We start from the raw sequence: 26,063 nt of genomic DNA on the forward strand, positions 1-26,063 counted from the left end.
CAAAAATAGCAATATTTTTTTATATTGTAAATAAATTTGGGGAGGCCGGCTATCTTAAAATTTCTTAATTTTCAATATGTGAATTTGATTTCCATTTAATTATAGCTTTTCATATCTTCCAATAAAATGTTATCAATTTCTTTATGAAGATTTTTTTTGGTATTGTTTACAGCCCAGAATTTCATGTTTTGGGGAAGTGATAGAATTTTTAAAATTATATTTTGTTTCCATTTATATTTTTTTACTCATTGTTGCTGATATACACAAAAGATAGATTTTTATGTGTTGAATTTGTATCAAGTTACTTTTTTAAACTCCATTTTTAATTCTTGTGTTTAGTCCTTTGCACTTTCCCCTATACATAAGCATATCAACTGTGTATCTGCAAATAATGGCAGTTCGTTTCTACCTTTCTAATATCTTCTCTTTCTTTATTTTTTAAATTCGAACATAGTTAACATACAGTGTTACATTAGTTTCAGGTGTATAATAGTGATTTGTCAATTCTATACATTACTCAGTGCTCATCATGATAAACGTACTCTTAATCCCCTTCACCTTTTTTACTTATAGCCCCCCACCCCCAAACTCTCCTCTAGTAACCATCAGTTTGTTCCCTATAGTTAAGTCTGGTTTTTGGTTTTTCTCTTTTTTTCTTTGTTGGTTTGTTTTGTTTCTTAAATTACATATGTGTGTGAAATTATATGGTATTTGTCTTTCCCTGACTGACATTTCATTTAGCATTATACCCTCTAGATCCATCCATACTGTTGGAAATTTGAAGATTTCATTCTTTTTTATGGCTGAATAATCCATTGAATATGTGTATATTTTCCTTGCCTGTTCATCTTTTGATGACACTTGGGTTGCTTCTATAATTTGGCTATTGTAAATAATGCGTCAGTAAGCGTAGGAATGCATATATTTTCAAATTAGTGTTTTTGTATTCTTTGGGTAAATACCCAGTAGTGGAATTACTGGATCATATGATAATTTTATTTTACATTTTTTGAGGAATCTCTTGTCTTCCACAGTGGCTGCACCAGTTTATATTCCCACCAACAGTGTGCAACAGTTCCTTTTTATCCACATCCTCACCAACACTCCTTCTATGGATTCTAGCCATTCTGACAAGTGTGAGGTGATATCTCATTGTAGTTTTGATTTGCATTTCCCTGATGCTGAGTGATGTTGAGCATCTTTTCAAGTGTCTCCTGGCCATCTGGATATCTTCTTTGGAGAAATGTCTGTTCATGTCTTATGTCCATTTTTAATTGGATTATTATTTTTTTGTGTTGTATAAGTTCTTTATATTTTTTGGATACTAACCTTTTATCAGATATATCATTTGCAATTATTTCCTGTCATTCACTAGGTTGCCTTTTAGTTTTGTTGATTGCTTTGCCATGCAGAAGCTTTCTATTTTAATGTAGTGCCAATAGTTTATTTTTGCTTTTGTGTCCTATGACTCAAGAGACATATCTAGAAAAATGTAGCTACAGCCAATGTCAGAGAAATTACTGCTTGTGTTCTTTTCTAGTATTTTTGTGGTTTCAGGTCTCACATTGGGTCTTTAATCTATTTTGAGTTTATTTTTGTGTATGGTGTAAGAAAGGGGTCCAGTTTCACTCTTTTGCTAGTAGCTGTCCAGTTTTCCCAACAACATTTGTTGAAGAGATTGTTCCCCATTGCGACTGACTTTGTCTTGAAATCTGGTATTGTGATATCTTTGGTTTTGTTTTTCTTTTTCAAGACTGCTTTGGCTATTTAGGGTTTACTGTACTTCCATACAAATTTTAAGTTTTTTTTTATTTAAAGATTTTATTTATTTATTTGAGAGAGAGAATGAGAGACAGCACGAGAGGGAAGAGGGTCAGAGGGAGAAGCAGACTCCCTGCTGAGCAGGGAGCCCGATGTGGGACTCGATCCTGGGACTCCAGGATCATGACCTGAGCCGAAGGCAGTTGCTTAACCAACTGAGCCACCCAGGTGCCCCAAATTTTAAGGTATTTTTAAAAAAATGATTATGTGTTCTAGTTTTATGAAAAATGGTGTTGGTATTTTGATAGGGATTGCATTAAATCTATAGATTGCTTTGGGTAATGCAGACATTTTAAAAATATTGATTCTTCTAATCTGTGAGCATAAAAATGTCTATTTGTGGTGTTGTTAATTTCTTTAATCAGTGTTTTATAGTTTTCAGAGTACAAGTCTTTTGCGTCCTTCATTAAGTTTATTCCTAGGTATTTTATTCTTTTGGTGTAGTTGTAAATGAGATTTTTAATTTCTCTTTCTGCTACTTCATTAATAGGTATAGAAATGCAATAGATTCCTGTATTATGATTTTGTATCCTTACTGAATTCATTTATCAGTTCTAGTAGTTTTTTGGTGTTTTTGGGCTTTCTATATGTTGTATGCTGTCATCTGCAAATAGTGAAACTTTTACTTCTTATCAGTTTGGATGCCTTTTATTTCTTTTTCTTGTCTCATTGCTAGGAATTCCAGTACTATGTTGAATAAAAGTGGTAAGAGTGGGAATTCTTGTCTTGTTCCTGATCTTAAGGGAAAAGCATTCAGTTTTTTCCCATTGAATGTGATGTTTGCTGTGGGTTTCGTATATGTTTTTTATTATTTTGAGGTTTGTTCCACCTCAACCTACTTTGTTTAGTTTTATCATGAATGGATGTTGTACTTTCTCAAATGCTCTTTCTGCATCAATTGAAATGATCATATGGTTTTTACCCTTTCTCTTAATGTGATGTATCACAATAGATTTACAAATATTGAGCCACCCTTGCATTCCAGGAATAAATCCCACTGGATTCTGGTGAATGATTTTTTTAAATGTATTTTTGGATGTCGTTTGCTAATATTTTGTTGAGGAATTTTGCACACATGTGAATCAGAGATATTGGCCTGTGGTTTTCTTTTTTTGTAGTCCTTATCTAGTTTTGGTATCATAGTAATGCTGTCCTCATAGAATGAATTTGGGAGTTTTCCTTCCTCTTCTATTTTTTGGAAAAGTTTAAGAAGAATAGGTATTAACTTTTTAAATGTTTCATAGGGGTGCCTCGGTGGCTCAGTTGGTTAAGCTTCTGACTCTTGATTTTGACTCAGGTCATTATCTTGTGGTGGTGGGATTGAGCTACACGCTGAGCACAGAGTCTGCTTCAGAATCCCTCTCCCTCCCTCCCCCCCCCCTTGCGTATTCTCTCTCTCTCTCAAATAAATAAAATATTTTAAAAAATCTTAAACTGTCTTCTGGTCTTGGACTTTTGTTTGTTGAGAGGTTTTCCATTACTGATTCAATTTCACTGGTATTAGTCTGTTCAAATTTTCTATTTCTTACTGATTTAGTTTTGGGAAGTTATGTTTCTAGAAATTATCTTTTTCTCTAGGCTGCCTAATTTGTTGGTATATAATTTTTCATAATATTCTCTTACAATCCTTTGTATTTCTGTGGTATCAGTTATTTCTTGTGGTTCATCTCTGACTTCATTTGAGTCCTTTTATTTTTTAATGAACGTGGCTAAAGGTTTATCAATTTTGTTGATCATTTCAAGGAACCAGCTTCTGGTTTCATCTATTCTATTGTTTTATTCATTGCTATTTGGTTTATTTCTGCTTTAATTTTTATTATTTCCTTCCTTCTGCTGGTTTTGGAATTTGTTTGTTCTTCTTTTCCTATCTCTTGTAGGTGTAAAGTTAGGTTGTTTGAGAATTTTCTTGCCTCTTATAAAGTAGGCCTGTATTGCTATAAACTTCCCTCTTTGTATACCTTTTGCTGCATCCCAGTGATTTTGAACCATTTTATTTTCATTTGTCTCCATGTCTTTTTTTTAATTTCCTCTTTGATTTCTTCACTGGCCCATTCATGTTTAGTAGAATATTATTTAACCTTCATATATTCATGATATTTCCAGATTTTTTTTCATGTGGTTGATTTCTAATTTCATAGAGTTATGGTCTGAAAAGATGCATTGTATGACTTAAATCTTTTTTAATTTGTTGAGACTTGTTTGTGGCCTAACATGTGATCTATTCTGGAGAATGTTTAAGGTGAACTTGAAAAGAATGTGTATTCTGCTGTTTGAAGATGGAATGTTCTGAATATATTAGATCCATCTGGTCCAATGTGTTATTCAAAGCCACTATTTCTGTGTTGATTTTTTGTTTTGATGACCTATCCACTGATGTAAGTAGGTATTAAAATCCCCACTATTACTGCATTCTACTGATTATGTTTGTTATTAGCTGCTTTATGTATTTGGGTGCTTCCCTGTTAGGTGCATAAATATTGACAATTATATCTTCTTGTTGGATTGTTCCCTTTATGATTATATAGTGTCCTTCTTTGCCTCTTGTCAAAACCTTTGTTTTAAAGTCTATTTTGTCTGATATGAGCATTGCTACTCTGGTTTTCTTTTCATATCCATTTGCATGATAAATTCTTTTCTATCCCTTTACTTTCAATCTGCAGGTGTCTTTAGGTCTGAAATGAGTCTCTTGTAGGCAGCATATAGATTGGTCTTTTTTAATCCATTCTATCACCCTATATCTTTTGATTGGAACATTTAGTCCATTTACATTCAAAGTAATTATTGATAAATATGTATTAATTATCATTTTGTTACTTGTATGGTTGTTTCTGTAGTTTTTCTCCAATCCTTCTTCTCTTACTCTCTTCTCTCAGAGTTTGTTGGCTTTCTTTAGTGATATATTTGGATTCCTTTCTCTTTCTCTTTTGCCTATCTGTTACTGGTTTTTTGATTTTTATTACTGTTAGGTTTGTATATAACATGCATATAACAGGTTTGTGATGTGGATGGGTTTTTGTTGTTGTTTTTTTTGGGGGGGGGTGTTTGTTGTTGTTTCCTTTCAGCCCTTTGAATATGTCATGCCACTCCTTTCTGGCCTCCGGAGTTTTGCTGAAAAATCCCCTGATAGCCTTATGGAGTTTAACTTGTATGTAACTGTTTTCTCTTGTTGCTTTTAAAGTTATTTCTTTATCACTACTTTTTTGCCATTTTAATTGCTATGTGTTTTGGTATGAGCTACCTTGGGTTGATTTTGTTGTGGGTTCTCTGTACTTCCTGGAACTGGATTTCTGTTTCCTTCCCCAGATTCAGGAAGTTTTCAACTATTATCTCTTCAAATAACTTTATTAGTATTAGTATTATTTATTTATATTTATTTATTTTTAATTTTTTTTTTTCTCCTGTTCAGCTTGCTTTCCATTACTCTGTCCTCCAGGTCACTGATCCATTCTTCTGCTTCCTCTAGTCTACTGTTTATTCCATCTAGTGTATTTTTAGTTTCAGTTATTGAGTTCTTCATCTCTGTTTTTTTTTGTTTGTTTTCTATCTCTTTTTGGAGGGTCTCACTTGAAGGTCTCTACTCTTTTCTCAAATCCAGTGAGTATATTTAAAACCATTATTTTATATTCTCTATTAGGCATATTACTTATCTCCGTTTCATTTAGCTTTTTACTGTGATTTTATCCTATTCTTTCATTTGGTATATATGACTTTGTCTCTTAATTTTGTCGAACTCTGTTTCTCTTTGTTAGGAAAGTCAGCTACAAGAGTCTCCTGCTCTTGAAAGTAGTGGCCTTTGGAAGATGAGGTCCTGTAGTGCCCTGCAGTGAATTGTCCCTCATTCACCAGAATCTGGCACTTTGGGGGTGTGTCCTATATGTGTTACATTCACCCTACTATTGTGGCTGAGTCATGTTTGCCTTCAGTCAAGTCATGGTTCTATTTGTTTGTTGTGGACAGGATTTGGTCCCTGTTTTTTAGTATGGTTAGTCAGGGCCACTTTGGACTTGAGTTGAGTCAGACCAGGCATTTACCAGAGATGTAGTAGCACTAAACTGCAGGGCACTTTCCCGGTGTTGTACCCTGAGAAGCCTTTGTTGGTGAGTGGGGCCAACATTCATAACCAATGTCTGCTCCCAGTCCACTGCTGGGGCTGCAGATGGACTGGTGTGTATGGTTGCTTTCCTTTCTTCCCAGTGCTAGAGTCACTTTGGAATGGTGCAGGCCTCTGTTGGAGCTGCTTGCACACTGCCTGGCTTGTGGCACCATACTGGTTGGGTTCCAGCCAAGGGTGTATTGGAGGGGCAGTTCACAGGAGAATGTGGGGTTGGGATGTACCTTGGCAGCAAGGTCCATACTGGCCTACTATGGGAGGGAACCTGCAGCTGCCTGGGAAAACTCCTGCACAGGCAAGCTTGGAGAGGGGGTTGATCTGCAGAAGCCTGTGGGAGTGAGTGTGCTGTGAGCAAGCTAGGAAGCTAGGTGGAGAGTGTTGGCCCTGACCTGATTCCTGTTAAGTGTTCATGTATCTAGGCCTGGGGGCAGGGAGGGAAATGGCATCTATCAGCTCTTTTGTTCTCGGAGAAGTCTCCCAAATGTCCCTGCCCCCTCCAGCACATGTTCTGAAGATGAGTAAATAAATCTCCTTCCCCAAATACCCCAGGTGTTTTTTGAACTGCCTACTTCTATGCTTTATCTTAATGGGACTATTTTTGTGCTGTCTCTTTAAGGGCAAAGACTTTGCCCTCCATGCTCTCCCAGAACTGAGCCCACTGATTATTAAAAAGATCCAGGTGTTAGGCTCTATTTATTTGTTAGGTCCCTCTTTTTTTTTTTAATTTATTTATTTTAGAGAGTGCAACTGGGGGGAGGGGCCAAGGAGGGGGAAGGAAACTCAAGCAGACCCCATAGTGAGCACAGAGCCTGATACAGGGCTCTATCTCACAACCCTGAGATCATGACCTGAGCTGAAACTAAAAGTCGTATGCTTAACTGACTGAGCCACCCAGGCACCCAGGTCCCTCTTATTTTCAAAGCCAAATGTAATGGGAATTTGCCTTCCCCATGCAGGTCCCCATGCCTAGGGTGCCTGGGTGAGATTTGTTCCTCTCCTCTCTCCACACCTGCTGTGTCCCTCCCTCCCACAGACAGTCCCACGGGACTGTGTCTCCATCTTCCCTACCCTATTTGATGTATGCTCTTCTCTACATTTAGCTGTGGAGTCTATTCTGCCCGTCTTTGAGTTTTTTTGTTTTTCAAATTATTTACCCTGATTTCAGAGTTACTGAGTTCTATCTATAGGATGAGGTGAGCTTAGGATCCTTCTACTCCACCATTTTTCCTGGAGGTAATATCTTTTTTTTTTTTTTTTTTAAGATTTATTTGAGAGAGAATGAGAGAGAGAGAGCACGAGAAGGGGGAGGGTCCGAGGGAGAAGCAGGCTCCCACCTGAGCAGGGAGCCAGATGTGGGACTTGATCCCAGGACTCCAGGATCATGACCTGAGCCAAAGGCAGTCACTTAACCAACTGAGCCACCCAGGTGCACCCCCCTGGAAGTAATATCTTGTATTCCTTTTTCAACAGGATTAGCTGGTTCCCACATAGATATTTTAATTCTCAAGAGACATGTCTAAGTATTTCACTATTAAGTTGGATCTTTATTTTTGTTCTTAGAGATGTTAATTACTGGTTAAGAAAGTTACTGGTACATTAAAAATCAATATTCTGGATATGTTCTTGATCTTAAAGGTTTTTTTCTGCATCTTTTGATGGGGCCATATGTTTTTTCTTTTTTTTTCTTGATAAGTATGGTAGATTACGATAATTGATCTTCATTGTTAAAAGAACATTTTATCCCTGAGATAAACTCAAATGTGCCATAATGTATTATATCTTATGTATATTTATTCATTGCCAGGATGCATTTGCTATTTTCTGGCATAATTTACTTGTTTAGATTTTTTTCCCTTATTTTTTTTTTTAAATTTTATTTATTTGAGAGAGAGCAAGAGTGAGAGAGTGCATGAGCAGGGTGAAGGGCAGAGGGAGAAGCAGACTCCCCCACTGAGCAGAGAGTCCGATGAAGGACCTGAGCCGAAGGCAGAAGCTTAACCAACTGAGCCAGCCAGGAACCCCAGATTTTTTCCCTTAAATACTTGATAGAACTCATTGGTGCAGTTGACAGAGTCTAGAGTTTTATTTATGGAGATTTTTTTTTTTCTCACAAATAACTTGATTCTTTTAATGGACTAAAAAAAAAAAATTCTCGTGGCACCTGGCTGGCTCAGTTGGTAGAGCACACAACTCTTAATCTGAGAGTTGTGGGTTCAAGCCCTATGTTAGGTAGAGATTAGATAAAAATAAAATTTTGAAAAACAAAACATTCTTTCCTACTCATTATTGAGTCAAAGTTGGTAGGTTACATATTCTGTAACCATTATCCATTTCACCTAATTTTCAAATTTATTGGCAAAAAGTGTTCAAGATGCACAGTATTGTTTTAACATCTATATCTGTCAGTATATATCTATTTTTCTTTTTTATTGATAAGCAAAACTATTAGTATCTTTTATTTTGTCGATTTGCTTTTTTTTGATATTACCTAATACATTATTTAGTTACTTTTGCCTCGTAACATTATCTTTTCCTTCTTTCTATATTTTTGGTGCTTTTAAAAATTTTTTTTCACTAATTTTTAGGATAGTCATATATTGAAATTCACTGATTATCACCCTTCCATAATAGAAGGTAAAACAGACTTTGGAGTCAGACTGGTTCAATGTGAGGATGTGGAAAAGAGCTAAAAGAAATCTCAGAATGGGGGGAAAAAAAGCACAGCTCAGGAATCTCACAAATGTCTACTTATTCACATTAATTCATACTAATGAAATAAATTCTGAGATTCAAAGTGTGATTAGCGTAACATATTGAATATTTTTGTATATGAATTTGTATGGCTTACTAAAGTCTGTCAGTCTCACAATGTCTTTTAAAACTCTTAACCTTAAAAAGGTTTTGAAAATGCATTTCTACTTTATAAAAGCATAGCATTCTTGCCCTCCTCCCTTTTTTTTTTTTTTTTTTGACTCTGCTCTGTTGCATTTAACATCTCTTGCTTCTTGGCATAAATATTAATGATGTCACTTTTAATTTTCACAAGTGTCTAGTTCAGATAATAAAAGATATCATAATTGTGGTTAATGCCTTCCCATCCACCAGTTTTTAGGCTAAATTTTATCTTCTCAAAAAAGTCTTCTGGAACATCCCAGATTGGATTTGGTCCCACTACTACAGAATTCTACAACACTTTGTATTTCTTGATTATAATATCATGCTTGTTTTAGTGGTTTGTTTATCACATATCTTCCTTGCTAGATGTAATCCTTAGGAGATCAGGAGCTTTGACCTTTATATTCAACATTTTAACCCCCAGAATATAGTACAATGTGTAGAAAATAGTAAATCCTCTATTTTTGAATGAAGGGGGGAAGTACCTAGATTTAAGTTCTATATTTCAAGGAATCAAGGAAAATATTTGCATGCAGGTTAGGTGAACAAATGAAGAAAAACAAATCTCAAAGTGTTGTCTCAAGCTATTCATAGGCCTTACAGAAAAGAATACTGAATCCTTTGATGCCAGATGACGTCTTTGCCTTTGAAGATAGATTATCACAGATCTACTCTTTCTTCCTCATAAGGATATCTCACTGTCTAGATATGTATAGAGGTTTATGCATGTATGCATACATATTTATAGAGAGAATGGAAGGAATATCCTTGGTGCTACATACAGCTGATTGCTGCTTGACGACAGTCACATTGACATGGTGAAATCAGGTGTTGCTAGGATAAGCAAACTCCATAGAAAACAGTAAGAGAGAATGAATTAAACCAGATCTCTGGTGATATCCTTTAGTCAACTGTTCATGCTGCATGCACCTGTAGTTCCAACAAAGAGTATTTTTTCCTTCTTTTTTATGCCAATTTTATTTTGATTACTTACTACTTACATCTTAAAACAACCTAACTAATACAAGCATTAGATATATACTTTTAGCACTTGGCTAGAATTTCACATTATTAAAACCAAAAATAGAGATACTCTGTTTGAAGAAATAAATGGATTATCTACATACAAATGTGATCCCCCCCCAGGGGGCATTAAACTAAGGGCATACATTAGTAAGGTAGTGACACTAAAACATATATTTATGAGATCTAAATATTATAAAAGGCCACACATAATTTTAGGCAATGATCCTTGAATCATAAAGTCTACACTTAACATAAAATCCATTCCTTTAATATTTACTTACAATCTTCTACAGCAGATTCATAACTCAGAAACTTCATTCTCGATTTTCATACTGTATAGAAAAAAACTTACTAAGAATATATGTAAAAAATTATAAGCTTATGAGATCTACAATTGTTCACTAATAGGGAAAGATAAAAAAAGAGGGATGCATTTTCAGATACTAAAAGATTGTTGCCACTGAGAGTATAGAAAGATTAGAATATTCTTGGAGTTGCTGCAATAAACATTTTGTTTGTTTATTTTTGGCTAAGGACAATGATAATGGATAAGCATTTAAGATTAAACCATGAGACAAAGGGGGGTGGAATCCAAGTAGACTTTGAGGTTTATTGTATTGAGGCCCATTCATTTTAAAATTATTCACTTATGTGGGGTAAAACTGAAAAAGTAAATTATGTAGGAATTAGGCTGCTTAGTTGTGAAAATATACAAATAAATTTAGCTCCTATTTTCAAGTCCATTTCTCAGCATGCACTCACATAAACAAAATCAGCAGAATTTATATTCATTGGTTTTTCTGCACACATCAGAAAATGGGTTATTGTGAACATTATTTTCACGGTTAATTATGGTTGCTAAAATTTTTCACACAAACAACACAAGTTAGGGCAATACAAATTAATGTTTTTAAATAATTATTGCCGGGATTCAATTGTTGCCAAAATTGATTGTGTATGAAAACAACATAAACATTGTAAAGCCTTTCTCATTCTTGATGCTCTAGAAATGAGCAGCTAATGGAAACGTTTCCTCTTGTGGACAGACTGCATGAGCAGGATTTAGAAATAGGCTATAACAAAGAAAAATAATATTTTTTTGAAACTCACTGCTTAGCTTTTTACTTACTATTTCATATCCTGTTTTCTAATAAAGCTAAAAGAATAGATAGGGATTGTGAAATATACTAAATATTATTGCACATTACCATCATACACTGGTATTTGGTTCTCCTCCACTTTCAGGCACATGGGAAACTGCACTTCTTTGACTACTTGCAATTGAGTAAATAACGTGGTTATTATCCTATGTACATTATAAAATGTGAGTACAAATGATATTTACCACAGCTTGGTGGTAAAAAAAAAAAAAACATGGTTCTCTAATCTCTGCTTCCCTCTTATGTAGTGACCAAGAAGGTTATACTTTCAGATAAAAGATGCTGGTGCCTTTATCCCTAGGTTCCTGAGTGATAGTATGTAGCATTCCTCCGTCATTTTGGGTAGGCATATGGCATGACCAGATACTAACTTTTAATTTGTATTAAGCCATGGAATTTGGTGGGAGGAGGAATCATTTTGCTGGCCAAACCCTACCCTCTTACACAATTTAGTGCTAATGGGAGTGAAATACCACCCCAACCTCACCTTTCATTTGTGGATATTGAGAGTGTATATGTATTTATGTTTGTGTAGAAGTCACATATGCTGTTTCACACCTTCCTATGTTTTATTTTTATGCAACACGTTGATGTACATCATGTACAAGATGTTAATGATGACATTGAATTAAGTCTTGGATCTATGGGGGCTTTTGCTTAGGGGAATAAATGATGTCTGATGCCACTTCCTTTTTGGACATTTTGAGATTATAGGGCTGTGCAGTGTCCAGGGAGAGCTTCCCAACTGGCATGTAGAGGGAGATTAGCTGAGACTACTCTGGAGGAATCTATATTAAAGGTATAGGTTTGAGAGCCATCAGACTATAGGTAATAGCTATTGCAGTAACAATATACAAGAATATTTAGGGGAACATGCAGAATAAAATTTTTGGGAGAGTTAAGAGAGGGGAATAAAAAAAACCAACAAAACTGTAATCTAAAACAAGCTGTTTGAGAGAGTATTGCAACTAGAATAATACTTAGAAAAAAAGGGAGGTTCCTTCCCCTCTTTTTCTGTGATATGTGAGTGGCTTGAACTGGAATAAGGATCTAAATGAAAGACAAAGGGTTTAGTGGACTTTGTGTGCACCCTCATGCGATAGGGTGCTGCCACAGCTCAGAACTGAGTTTTCCTTCCAGATTTGTTGTAGGATGAAAGAAGCTTTCTTGCACAATTACATCTATTCCCACAGGACAGCCCACATTCCATGACTGGTTGATAAAGGGGTGCAAAGTTCAACCCTTTGCCTCACTTGAGGCAACTCTGATGGGCCATCAGCTCCAGAGCTCCTACAGGATATGTGGTGGCTTTGCAGCCACCGCTTTGAGGTTTCACTTCTGTTTCATCTTGCTTGCTGCATCCCTTGCTGGGACTGATCCTCAGAGTAGTCCTTGGGAAGTCTCCTAAGTACATATCTCAGAAAGAGACAGACAAGAGAGAGAATAACAATTGGTATGACGAATTGGCACAAGGGGATATGATTAGAGGAACAGAAGAATTGATTAATCAGTTCACTGCCTGCAGTGAAAAAGGCATGAACATGTGGGTGGAGGTAAATGATGAAATGGGCACAATGAGGCTGTTTATGCCTGAGAACCTTATTTATTTTTCTATGTAGTTGACTGTTCTGTTGAGATGGAGAAGGAGGTCTTTGAGGTGTGAGCAAAATTATGAGTTTTTAATATAGTAGGTATGGAGAATGCAGAGGAAAGTGACCAGGACAGGTAGAATGATTGCTTATAACGATGCTGAGGACAAAACTGAAGTTGGAAAGAACACAGGACTGTAAAGAGCAGAGATGTCAAATGTTGGCTGAGTTATTTCACATGAACTGATAATCTGAGTTTTAGCCTTTCATCTAAATGTTTGCAACAGTGATACTAGCCCTTTGTATTTCATAGAATTGCTGTGGTGGTAAATACAGTATCATGTGTTAAAATGAATTTTAATAAATTATAATAGCCAAATGCATGCCAAGAGTTGTTTTAGTCAATGTAAAGAAATATTGACTACAGTTGGGAAAGAAAATTGAACAATGTACAGAGAATATGGAAGTGAAAAATCTTAAGCATATTAATATAAAACCTTAAAGTCTGTGCTCTGAAGTGTCACTCACTGTTCACTTGCATAAAACCTTTACCAAGTGATTGGAATTTGAGGTCGATAAGGAGCTTTGTAAGAATGATTTATAACTGGCTACCTTTTGAAAAAGAGTACTACGGGGTAGATCAATGCATTCTAATAGAACCACTTATCATTGTACTAAATGCCATGATTATTCGTGTTATTTGATTCCATTCTTCCTCAGATCTCCGTATTTGCATCGTCTCTGATTGGTCTATCTTGTCTTGGCCTGAGGCATAGCTATGAAAGTCACAGCAGTTTGAATTTGTTCTCTACTTGTTTTGGTCATGTTATTAAAATTGATTCCATTAGTTCTATGTCTTGCTCGCTCTCTGGAAACCTCCTGAGGAGCAGGGTCTCAGTCAGCATATTGGCTCCCTTTGTTACTGAGTTGGGAAGAAGTCTGAATACAATGCATCTTCAAAAAAAAAACATTATGGGGGCACCTGGGTGGCTCAGACGGTTAAGCGTCTGCCTTCGGCTCATGTCGTGATCCTGGGGTCTTGGGATCGAGCCCCGCATCGGGCTCCCTGCTCACCAGGGAGTCTGCTTCTCCCTTTCCCTCTGCTGTTCCCCCTGCTTGTGCTATCTCTCTGTCAAAAATAAAATCTTAAAAAAAATTATATATATATAAAATATATATTTTTATATATGTAAAAGACAAAAAACATTGCAACAAAGAGTCGTAGCTTGGCTTGCAGTTTATATAGAGTAATTGTATTTACAGATGCCAAGAAAGGAAACAATAGTGCACCACAAATGTGTAGTGGACTAATTTTTTTTTTTAAATGCTATGCATATCCCTCTATCCACATGCCTATACAAACTCTCACACACTCTCTCCCCCATCACTTGCATATTGGAAAAATGCAAAATAGATAGTTTGGGGCTTGAACTCACAACCCCAAGATCAAGAGTCACATGCTCTGCTGACTGAGCCAGCCAGGTGCCCCTAATAAAGTTTGGTTTTGAATGCCAACACCTCAGAGCTAAGCCAATTTTGATAGCACTGAGTTTTCCTCTCTCTCCTTTTTCCAGGAACCCAGCCCTCATCTCAAACATTTCCCAAAAATAACAAAACTAGGTTAAAGGCCTCCCAAATGATACTGCAAGCAAAAAGAATATACAGGTGATCAAGAAATAGTCTTTCCTGTAGGAAACTCAGTGCTTAATAAGCCCTTAACCATAACTTCTGGCAAGTGGGTTTGGGACTACAAAGTGAATTAGAAAAATATTCCACTTGTTCATTTGAGAGAATAACCCTTTGTTATCTAATTGGGGAACAACTGAGGACAGTCAATTTAAGGGATGTTAATTATTTGCCAGGTATTATGCTAATTTTTTAAAAGATTTTATTTATTAGAGAGAGAGAGAGCTCAAGTGGCAGAGGAAGAGGGAGAAGCCGACTCCTCACTGAGCAGGGAGCCCGACATGGGGCTCGATCCCAGGACCCTGGGATCATGACCTGAGGCAAAGGCAGATGCTTAACCGACTGTGCCACCCAGGTGCCCCATCCTACTAATTTTATATATGCCAACTTGTTTAATTCTCACAACAAACTCATTAGATGAATATTTTCATTTACTTCTTTATAGTCCTATTGCTAAATTGGTAGCCTAAATAACATAAACTCAACATGCAGGCACTCTGATGCTAAAGGTTTTCCTAGGAACCCTAAAGTCAGTGTGACTGATCATCACCTCATATTATAGGTGAGAAATACCTTATCTTCACCATAGACTATTTGCAAGTGGGAATCAGAGGCATGCTTGTTTGGAAATCCTTAGGGAATTTTTATTAAATATTTCATTGTCTCCAGTAAGATTACATTTTTTAATTTTTATGAAAATTTTCCTTTTGTGAAAGTTAGTGGCAAGAGAGGAGTGCAGGGACCTCAGATACCACTCTTTGAAGAGTTTCAACTGCACTGGTATTTGATACATTAGGAATGTGGAAAATGTTTACTGCGTTTTAAAAAATAATGCAAATAAGTTATCCTTGATTTAGAGTTACCTAGAAAGCACAACATATTTTTCCTGTTTTCTCCTAATGACTCGAGTTTTGCAGATCTTTTCTTTTAATTTAGTGAAGTACTTAATGCTGGACCCAAGATTTCATCTGTGCACTGATTTATAGGGGAGAGGTTTATGAAGTGATGGGGAGGGAGGAGGGAGATTTAATCAGCTCAAAATAGTCTTTTTATCCCTCTTCTAAAAATATTCTGCCAGATTTGTACTGATTAAATAAAATATGAATCAATTTGCTGTTTATACAGCTTACGAGATCAGCATTAGAGAACATTTGTGGCTTTTCCTTTTCCTTTTAGCAGAGAAGGACAAAGGGTTAATAATCCTCAGAAGATTTATTAAAAGAAAAGTAAGCCTAGTTGGATTCTAGCTAAAATAAATGCATTAGCAAATGTATGTGTTTGTGTGTTTGTGTAGCCTGAATACCATTACTTATTACTTAGCAAAGCTAAAATAAAATATCTTACCTCAAAGATTTTAGGGTTTAAGCAATGTTTAGTCAAAACTGGCATTTGTTCACAAAACCATGAGTAATAAAGCTTAGAGTACTTCTTTGGGAGAGAAAGTGACTCTATAAAATGGTATGAGTATTAGGGTGTTCTTCAATTATCTGCTGAGAATACAGAGTTCAGAAATGGTAGGTGAATAGCATTTTTAATAAAACTAAGGGAATACACATTCTTACATAAGCTGCCAAGTAGTGTTGTGGTAATCACTGAGGTAATTATATTCTGCAGTAGTTGCAAAGAGTGTGGGAAGGTCCAGGATGCTGTAAGATGATAAGAAAGGAATTGGAAGTTGCTGTTGGGGTGGAGCATAAAGTGAACAGTGAGGGGATCCACAGGGCTATGATCTGCCATTAAAGATGGCAGAGGGTCAGAGCCCTGCTCACAGATGAGCATCTAAGTGGCTTCTTGTCTTGAAATCAGTTTCTGATGTGGTCAAAATTAATCTCTCTCTCATTTGCCCTTCTACTAAACTCCTTAAATTTCAGTCTCATCCCTGTTTTATTCAGCTCTGTATGTATTTACTTTTGCATGTGATTCTCATCTGCCAATGAAAGACAGCAAGAGAGAGAACATGGGATATAGACATCAGTGTGAGCCTGGGTTCATCTCCTGGCTCAAATACTGATGAGTTGTGTTCTGTGTAAGTCAATTAACCATCCTGTGGCTCAGTTTCCTTCTCTGTAAAATAGGCATATTAACAGTACCTACTACACAGGGTTGTTTTAAGAATTAAATATGTTAATTTATGTGAAGTAAATTGAATATTGTCTGGCACATTTATGTGCTTGTTACTATTTTAATAACTGGATTGAGATCTTAAGATTTTCTACTCCACCTAACCAGAGACATTGGGAATGCTATTTGGCCATCCAAAGAAAATGGGCAAAGCCTTATAAAATAGAATGGATGGTTAATATAGTCTATAAAATTTAAACTCCAGACTATTCCTTTTTTAAAAAGCTATTTATTTATTAGCACGCACACAAGTGGGCGGGGGTTGGCAGAGGAAGAGCAGGGAGCCTGATGCAGGGCTCCATTCCAGGACCTTAGGATCATGACCTAAGCCCAAGCAGACACTTAATCAACTCAGCCACCCAGCCATCCAACTCCAGGATACTCCTAATAGAGTATCTCACCATAAAAAGTAGAGAAATCCCTTCAGAAGAGTATGTTTTTGGTTCATCTTCTAAATAAGAGAAACATAATACTAAGACTGATTAAGCCAAACTTCTCAGTTTTCAAATGGCTTCTCATGAAGGGGTATAGAAGCTAGAGATATCTTCAAGTACTGCCATAAAACATAAAAAGAGAATTTATCTTAAAAAAATTGTCAGCAATAGAGGCCCCATACTGGACAAGTTACTTTTCTTTTCTTTTTTTTTTTTTTTAAAGATTTTATTTATTTGACAGAAAGAGAGAGACAGCGAGAGAAGGAACACAAGCAGGGGGAGTGGGAGAGGGAGAAGCAGGCTTCCCACTGAGCAGGGAGCCCGATGCGGGGCTCGATCCCAGGATCATGACCTGAGCCAAAGGCAGACGCTTAATGACTGAGCCACCCAGGTGCCCCAAATTACTTATTTTCAATACATACTCAGTACATCTATTCAACTATATTTAGTGTCTCCTATGTGTCAGGTACTTTGACATATGTTGGATCCACAGAAATGAAATCTAATTTTGTCTTCTAAATGTGATAGAAAAACATGGTGAATTGATGTATAACTACCGGAACAAAAGATGGTAGAAGTCCGAACAACAAAAGATTTGGCATGACATAGAATTCTAAAATACTAAATGTTAGGCTAGATGAAATCAGAGAAAGAAATGCTGGATAGTTACTCTAAAAGGAAGTCTGATTGGTTTGATTCAGTTTTGGGATTTTGCTTTGAATAATTTTCAAGGATTCCATCAGGTAATCAAATGGGTGGAACTTCAGGATACAGAGACAATATCGACTGAGATTCAGGGAAGTACAAGTGCTCTATAAGGACTTAGAACCAGGTATCACTGGAGAGATTGAAGAATTTGAGAAAATAGAGCTGAAAAGATCAATGTCGCATGCTCTGAAAGTCTTGCTAAGACTGTATTCCAATGGGTAGCTATAGAACATATTCTAGAGAATGAGTTTAAGAATCCAGAGAGGGTTCTGAAAATATAACTGATGGTAAGATTAATCATGGGTTAGAAAAAAAGAACAAACAAAAACAAAAACAACAAAAACCATACACAGTGGAGTAAGAAAATGCAGTTAGAAGGCCACATTGTTAACATTGTCTAGAAGTATAAATGCCTACAGAGGATAATGGTAGTGGAAAAAAAAAAGATGCATTTAAGAAATACATTGATAATAAAATCAGCATTTAAATATAAATGTAAAAGTAAAAGTCTTGAGTGAAGAAGACAGAAATTTGAAGATGTCTCTGATCTTTCTTGTTTGCATCACAAGTGAGAAAATTATGCCATTCATTGGGACAGAGGACAGTTCAGAATAAAATTTTCAAGGGGATGGGGATAATGATTTCAGTTTTGAAAGGTGGATTTTAATTTGCCACGGGAAGATAATGAGGCGATAACTGGGATGCGGCTGGCTCTGCAAGCCTGGGGCTCAGTAACAATGTTGGATCAGGAGAGAAAGATCCTAGGGCTCCTAACATGGTGTTATTTGAAACAATGGAAATAAATGGCAGTACTAAGAGCTGGAGGAGCAGAGGGAAGAGGACATTTCTCTATTTTCCACCTTATAAAAGACACTATACTAGACTCTGTATAGGTCTTTTGTTTAGGTCAAGTTCACAGATGTAAACACAGGACAAAGCAGTATTTACTGGATGGATAAATAAGAGTTACGACAGGAAAACAGGAACCATCAACGTGGGTGTAGAGAAGTACAAGATGGTTACCTTTGAGGACAAAGGTGGAAAATTTTTTAAGAGAGGTAATGTTAGCAATGTCAAATGCTGCACAGATACTAGGTGGAATAAAGATCTGGCACAATGGAATTGGGAGTTAGGATAGGTGTTTTTTTTTTTTTTTACTTGATTGCAGTTTCTACAAACATTGTTAGTAATAAAAATATCAGTTGATTATTTAACTTTATATCATTCTTGTTCCTCTGGGCAGTATGATTCTTGGAAATAGTCTGAAGAACTAAAAAGCCCAGCCAGTATTGGAAAAGTAGCTTTAAACTTATGTCTGCATTCTGACTATTTTCCCTCAGGAAGGGTTGGATTTTTGGGACTCCAGCTACTCATACTATCAACTATTGCTGTAGAATCTGTTAGAATCACTAGCTGAGCAAGCAGAAGAAAGGGGAGAAGAAAGTTGGGTCTTATATTTAGCAAGTCTTTTTTTTTTTTCCCCCGTTTGGATCTATGGGGAGCAACAATAGGACTTATGACCTAAAAGGATTTTCTTTTTACTTGCCGAGATTTTCTGCTTATTATATAGCTTATGCCAAGTTGGAAAAGACACTTGATGGCCAAAGTGTCTCTCTGTGCATGGTTGCCAGGTTTTGTGTTTTGTATACATATTTGGCAAATGTTAAAGTACCATTGGTTCATCTTTTGTTGGAAGAGTCTTCTCTGTTGGGGTGAGATGTGAAGAAAATGAATATATAGTCTTCTTGTTTCCATCAAGAAGGTGCAGGGTGAGAAAATGAGTAAGTTACTTGGCTTTGCTTCCCCAAGGAACAAACCAAAAGATAAAAGAACAAAAAATAACAAAAAAAAACAAGGAAATGAAGGCCTTGTGACAGTGGTATATTCTTAAATTAGCTTATTAAAAAATATTGTGTTTTGTAGCATTTGACAGTTTCTGTGTCATATATACTCTCACTATGACCAATTTCAAACTATGAAGAGTTTAACAACTAGTTTGCAAACTTTGCATTTAACAATCAGGTCTAGTGGGCCATGCAAGATAGCTTCAGCACACCACAGCCTGTGTGTGCGTGCATGTGTGTGTTTTGGTTAGAGAACCAGGTATATTTTTTTTGTAGAGTATTTACCATTAAAAAAAAAAACAAACATTTTTATCTTTTTAATGTTTCTTTCTTAGACTTACCTGTGCCCTGAGAATAACTTCTAATACCTCAACCATCCTTGCTTTTTTTTTTTTTTTATTGCCTTTTGGAGATATGGTAGTCCTTTGCTGTTCCCAAAACAAAGGGAAAGGACAAACCTTGAAGGATAAATTTCATGTTCTTTTCCTCACTAAAGCATGTGTAAACTCTGAATGCTTTGAATTGACTCTGTTTTGTGATAAGACTAAAATAGGCCCTTGTTCATCTTCTGTTTTTAGGTTTAATCAGGGCATCTGTCATTGTTGGTCATATATTAGAGTTCAACTTAAATTAGGTAAAATGTGTTGTCTTGGCAACCAAAAGTAAGCTTTCAATTCAGAAAGAGAAAAACAACTGGGAAATTAAGATAAAAATCAAAGGGTAAATACATCTTTGGATTATTTTTTTAAATGTACAGTATAGGAATAAATGGAACTTGCATTCCTTAAATTATAGTAAAAAGCTCCACTGTCAAATATAAGTATATATAGGAATCATGATTTTATATAAAATCAAGTTAAAGAGTTTATCTTAAATTACAATCAAAATGAGGACCTGCAATTTTCAAGCTTTAGATTTTCAGCAATTAGTATTTCATAAAAAGTGGTATAAGGAGATACTGAGTTAAATTTTTTCTTTTTTTAATGTTCACATTACAGACTCTATTATATTTTATTACTGCTGAAGGTTTATTGACTTAACACTGGACTAAAAATGATTTTATATAATCATTAGTTACTATAATATTTGGACCTTCAAAAATGATTCTTTCAAATTTTGCTGAGTTACAGAAAAAATATAATTAAGGTGTTTGTTGTTATCCTTGTTCAAACCTCCTCTCAGCTTAATTAAGATACTGCTAGTGTTAATTCATATCATAATATGCTTTTACGACTTTGCCTGGCATAAGTTTCTATTGATCTATGTATCACACAAATTGCTTAGAGATAATATATTTGAAAGGAAAAGTTTCTTAGGAGTAAAAACTCATGGGATGCCTGGGTGGCTCAGTTGGTTAAATGTCCACCTTTGGCTCAGGTCATGGTCCCAGGACCCTGGGATGGAGTGCCACATTGGGCTCTTTGCCTCAGTGGGGAGCCTGCTTCTCCCTCTGCCTGCCGCTCCCCTGCTTGTGCGCTCTCTCTCTCTCTGTCAAATAAATAAAATCTTTTTAAAAAATCATCATATTTTGAGCTCTGGTGTGTAAGAACTCATTCTTCTTGGCTATTTTATAGTAATCACCAGTGTCTGATGATGTAATGGGGGAGGGGGTGGGAAAAAGGAGATGGAAACACACTGGGAATTTTTCCATGTCTCATTTTAAAACTTTGAGAGCCAGTTGATCAGATTGGCCAGAGAAATGGAGAGTTGTAAACTGCAACAAGAAATTGTACTTTCCCTCAGCTTCATACAACCAGGAACTTCTGGAGCATTTGATGAACTGAGGTTAAAAAAATGTCTGCTAAACTCTAAACAAAGCATATGCAAAAGTTTTCTCTGCCACCCACTAATAATACAAAATAGCTCCCAACATGTTACAGTAAGTGATCTCTTGTCACATTATGACAGAATATATTAATAATAAATTTATTTAAAGGATTACTTTAAAAATATTTAAATCATGACTAGTGAAAATACATTTTTTCCTACTAGTTAATTGCATGTGTGTGTGTAAGCATACAACTTTGTTTTCTATAGTCAGTTACCAAATAATCCAAATAGTATTAACCTCTCTCTGGTTTGATTGATAGGGAGGTAATCTGATGCACTCTGAGATTCGTATTCTTCAGCTTTTCTAAATATTGGGCTTCATGTCAAACCTAAAGAATGAAGATTCTTGTCTTTCATAAATGTTCTCAGGTTTGGTAAAATATGACAAGGGTTAAATTTGTTATTAAGACATGCATGCCTTTGACCCAACTCCTCTTTTCAAATAGCAAGATGCAACTCTAGCTGCTTGGAAATTTACTAAACTTATCACTGAGCAACTGAGAAGAACTATGATAGATTTGTTAAATATTTCGTAAAGATAAGACAAATAGAAATTACCTAGTGGAAAAATAGGATACCCTCAAGCAGCCAGAGGTTCTCACCAATATCTGCTTTGAATAATTTATTTTTCTGGCATCATTCAGAATAAAAAATATGTTCCTAGTCTCAAACATTTTAACCTTTATAAAAGCAGATCAAAAATCGAAGAGCTTTATTAGTAAGTACTTAATTATGGTTTAACAACTCACTATAAATTTAAGATACTATATTTTAATTCTTCTTTCAATTCAGTTCAATTTTTTTAAAGATTTATTTATTTATTTTGAGATAGTGAGAATGAGAGAGAGAGAGAGAGAGCGCACACATGAGAGGAGGGAGGGCCAGAGGGAGAAGCAGGCTCCTCGCGGGACTCAATCCCAGGCCTCCAGTATCATGACCTGAGCCAAAGGCAGTCGCTTAACCAACTGAGCCACCCAGGCGCCCCAATTAAATTCAATTCTTTCAACTTTTTCTATAAGGTAAAATATCTTCTACAGTGCAACGTATTTGGAATCTTGTTCAGTACACAATTCTTTTTATTCCAGAATAAGATTGTTTCAGATGCAAGGTGTTCATATTTCAGGTGTACATGATATGTATCATATAGTTTCTCCTTCCTCAATTTGGCAAATGTTTTAAAAGATAAAGACTCTGAGGACAATCTTTTTTCCTTCTACAGTTGTTTCTTTGTTATAGTTGTTGGAACACCTTATCTATCTCTGCCTCTTGTTGATATCTCACACACACACACACACACACACACACACACACACACACACACACACAGTTCTAAGATTCCTATAGAAACTGGATCCTTTCTTGTGAAAGATTTATGTTTATTTTAGTCAACTTGACCCTCTAACTACACAATTGTGTCCTCTTAAACTCTTGTCTAGTGTACAGTAGACCCTTGAACAACACAGGTTTAGACTGTGTGGGTCCACCTATGCATGTAGATTTTCTTTTTGGTAAAGATTGTTCAGTACTTTAAATGTATTTGCTTTATAATTTTCTTAATAAATGTTCTTTACTGTAAGAATATATAATACATATCCTCTTATAGCTAAGATTGAAATATTCCTGGGATGAAAGTTTGGTTTAACATTTGAAAATCAATGTCATTCACCACATTAATATATTAAATGAAAAAAAAATCATACCAGCATATTTGAATAAAAGATTTTTGATAAAATTTAAAAGCCATTCATGATTTTTTAAAAAAACTGGCAACTTTGAAACATAAAGGAACTTTCTAATTCTGTAAAATAAAAGGTTATTATATAAAAAAAAAAGTTGTTACCTTAGTTTGGAAATGAGGCAATAATACCAGCTACTTAATTTCTACTCTGCAATACAGGGGGATATTAACTAATTTAATAATCAAGGGAAAGGAATAAAAAGTATAAAAGATTAGAACAGTAAGAAATATATTTCACATATAACAATGTATATGAAGAAAACCTAAATTATCTATAGATATATAGAATTCATAGTTTAATGAGACTGCTAGATTTAGTATAAGACAAAAATCTATTTAGGTTAGCATAAATTAACAGAAAATTAATGTTAAAAAACGATGATCAAAATATCAAAAAATTAAGTAGAAATGAACCTGATTATTGTAAAAACTGTTTACATCTAAAACTACAAAACACTATTAAGAGAAGTTAAAGATTACTTAAATAAGTGAAAGGATGTATAATACTTAATTTGGAAGACTCAATATGGTGATAATGTGAGTTCCCCCTAAACTGGTTTGTAAATCTAATAAAATCCTAACCAATTTTTCAACATTTCTTTTTTTTCAGCATGTTTCTTTTTATCATAGTTGACATGCTGATTCTAAAGTTTATGAATATGCAAGGCAATCTTGAAGAATAAAGTAGGAATCACTCTTTTGGATATCAAGATTTATCATACAGTTACAGTGATAGAATGATAATTGTGTAAAAGCTGTAAAAACAGACTAGTCATAAGAAGAGAGAGCCCAGATATAGACTCGTATAAACACGATCATCTGATTTGTTATAAAGTTAGCTCTACAAATCTATAGTGAAATAATGGTCTCTCCACAAAACTGCTTGTTTATTTGGATATCCATGGGGAGGTAGAAAAAAGAATCTTAACCTCTACTTCATACTTGAAGCAATTTCAGGTGCATTGTAGATCTTAATTTGCATGACAAAATAATATATGTTTTATAAGAAAATATATTTTAAAATATTCAAGATTTTGGGGTTTTTTTGAAGAAAGTTTTAATCCTAAAGAAACTATTGATATTTTGGTCTACATTAAAATAAGAAATTTATGTTCATCAAAAGATAACTTTAGCTGAGTAAAAAGGCAAATTACAGAATAGGAGACAATATCTGCAAAACATAACAAATAGGATTTGTATTTAGAATATATACAGATTTCCTACAAATCAGATATAATTTGGGAAAGAGACTTGATTAAGTATTTAAAGAGTATGTGTAATGGCCAAGAAAAATGAAAAGGTACTCAATATCATTAGTCATCCTAGAAATGCAAATGTAAACTAAAACCACAATGAGAAGACACTATGCACCAGTCAGAATATTAAAATTTTTGATTACATCTAGTTTTGGTGGTAATGTAGAGAAAATGGAACATTCACATAACTTAGTTCCTACTAATTTCTTGTAGTATTTATCACAGCAATTCCACTTCTAGTTACATTTACGCAAAAATGCATTCATATGTCTAGAAAAGACAGTATATGCAAGCAATATTCCGAAGAATCCTAGATTGAAAACAACCCAAATGTCCATCAGAGCAAAAATGGATGAAAGTTGTGAAATATTCATACAATGGAGTTTTATATAGAAAAAAAGATAAACTCTTGCTAATAGTAGAATGAATCTCATAAACATTATTTTAAGTAAAAATGGCCAGACCACAAAGAGTGTATACTAGGTGATTCCACGTTTACAATGTTAAAAGTGGTATAAGAATATGTAATATGGTATAAGAAGTCAGAATATTGGTAACCACTGGATAATGAAGAAAAGAGGGTAAAGATAGCTTGACTGAGTTCTGGGTTGCCAGTACTATTCAGCTTCTGGATCTGTGTAGATATTGCATAGATGTATTCATTTTGTTGAACCAACAAATGAATGAACAAAAAGCAGAATCAGACTTTTTTTTTAAAGATTTTATTTATTTATTCATGAGAGACAGAGAGAGAGAGAGGCAGAGGGAGAAGCAGCCTCCCAAGGAGCAGGGAGCCTGATGTGGGACTCGATCCCAGGACCCCGGGATCATGACCTGAGCTGAAGGCAGACGCTTAACCATCTGAGCCACCCAGGCGCCCCCAGAATCGGACTTTTAAATACAGAAAACAAACTGATGGTTGCCAGAGGGGAGGAAGATGGGGAGATAGGTTGATGGGTGAAGGGGAGTGGGAGATACAGGCTTCCAGTTATGGAATGAGTAAGTCATGGGATTTAAAGGAACAGCATAGGGAATGCAGTCGATCAGACTGTAATAGAGTTGCATGGTGACAGGGGCTAGCAATACTTTTGGCAAGCATAGCAAAAGGTATAGAGCTGTTGAATCACTCCGTTGTGTATCTGAAACTAATACAACACCATGTGTCAGATATACTTAAAAAATAAAAACAGAATTAAAATTTAAAAAAACAGTTTTCACCTATTTACGAAAAATATGGTATAGTTTAGGCTCAGATGGTTGAGTGTCTGCCTTCGGCTCAGGTCATGGTCCCGGGGTCCTGGGATCGAGTCCCTCATTGGGCTCCCTGCTCCTTGGGAGCCTGCTTCTCCCTCTGCCTCTCTCTCTCTCTCTCTCTCTCTCTCTCTCTCTCTGTCTTTCATGAATAAATAAGTAAAATCTAAAAAAAAAAAAAAATAGTTTATTAAAATAAAAAATATTTTATTAAAGAAATAGTTCTTAACACAAGAAAGTTATTTCCATTGAAATTTTTAAGTTATAAATGTTCAGATGATGTGAAGTCAATGTTGAGGAACACTGCTCTAAGTAATACTGCCTCTCTTTTTAGTCCTAATGATAGTGATCATAATCAATTGATTCTGCTAAGATCAATCTACATAATTTTGCAAAAGACTTGAAACCAATAAGTATTAATTGGTGCTGTGCTGCTTATGTCAGTCTTTATAGGTAACAGTCATAATAACCTTGATAAATTTTCTGACTTAGTCTGATTCTCTTCACCCCCTGAAAACTCACTTCATCTCCTCTCAATTCCACTGTTCTTTCCATGCTCTGTAATCTGTATTTCTAACTTCACCCAGCCCCAC

The sequence above is a fragment of the Zalophus californianus genome, chromosome 7, assembly GCF_009762305.2.
Source record: "Zalophus californianus isolate mZalCal1 chromosome 7, mZalCal1.pri.v2, whole genome shotgun sequence".
In the NCBI taxonomy this organism is placed as follows: domain Eukaryota; kingdom Metazoa; phylum Chordata; class Mammalia; order Carnivora; family Otariidae; genus Zalophus; species Zalophus californianus.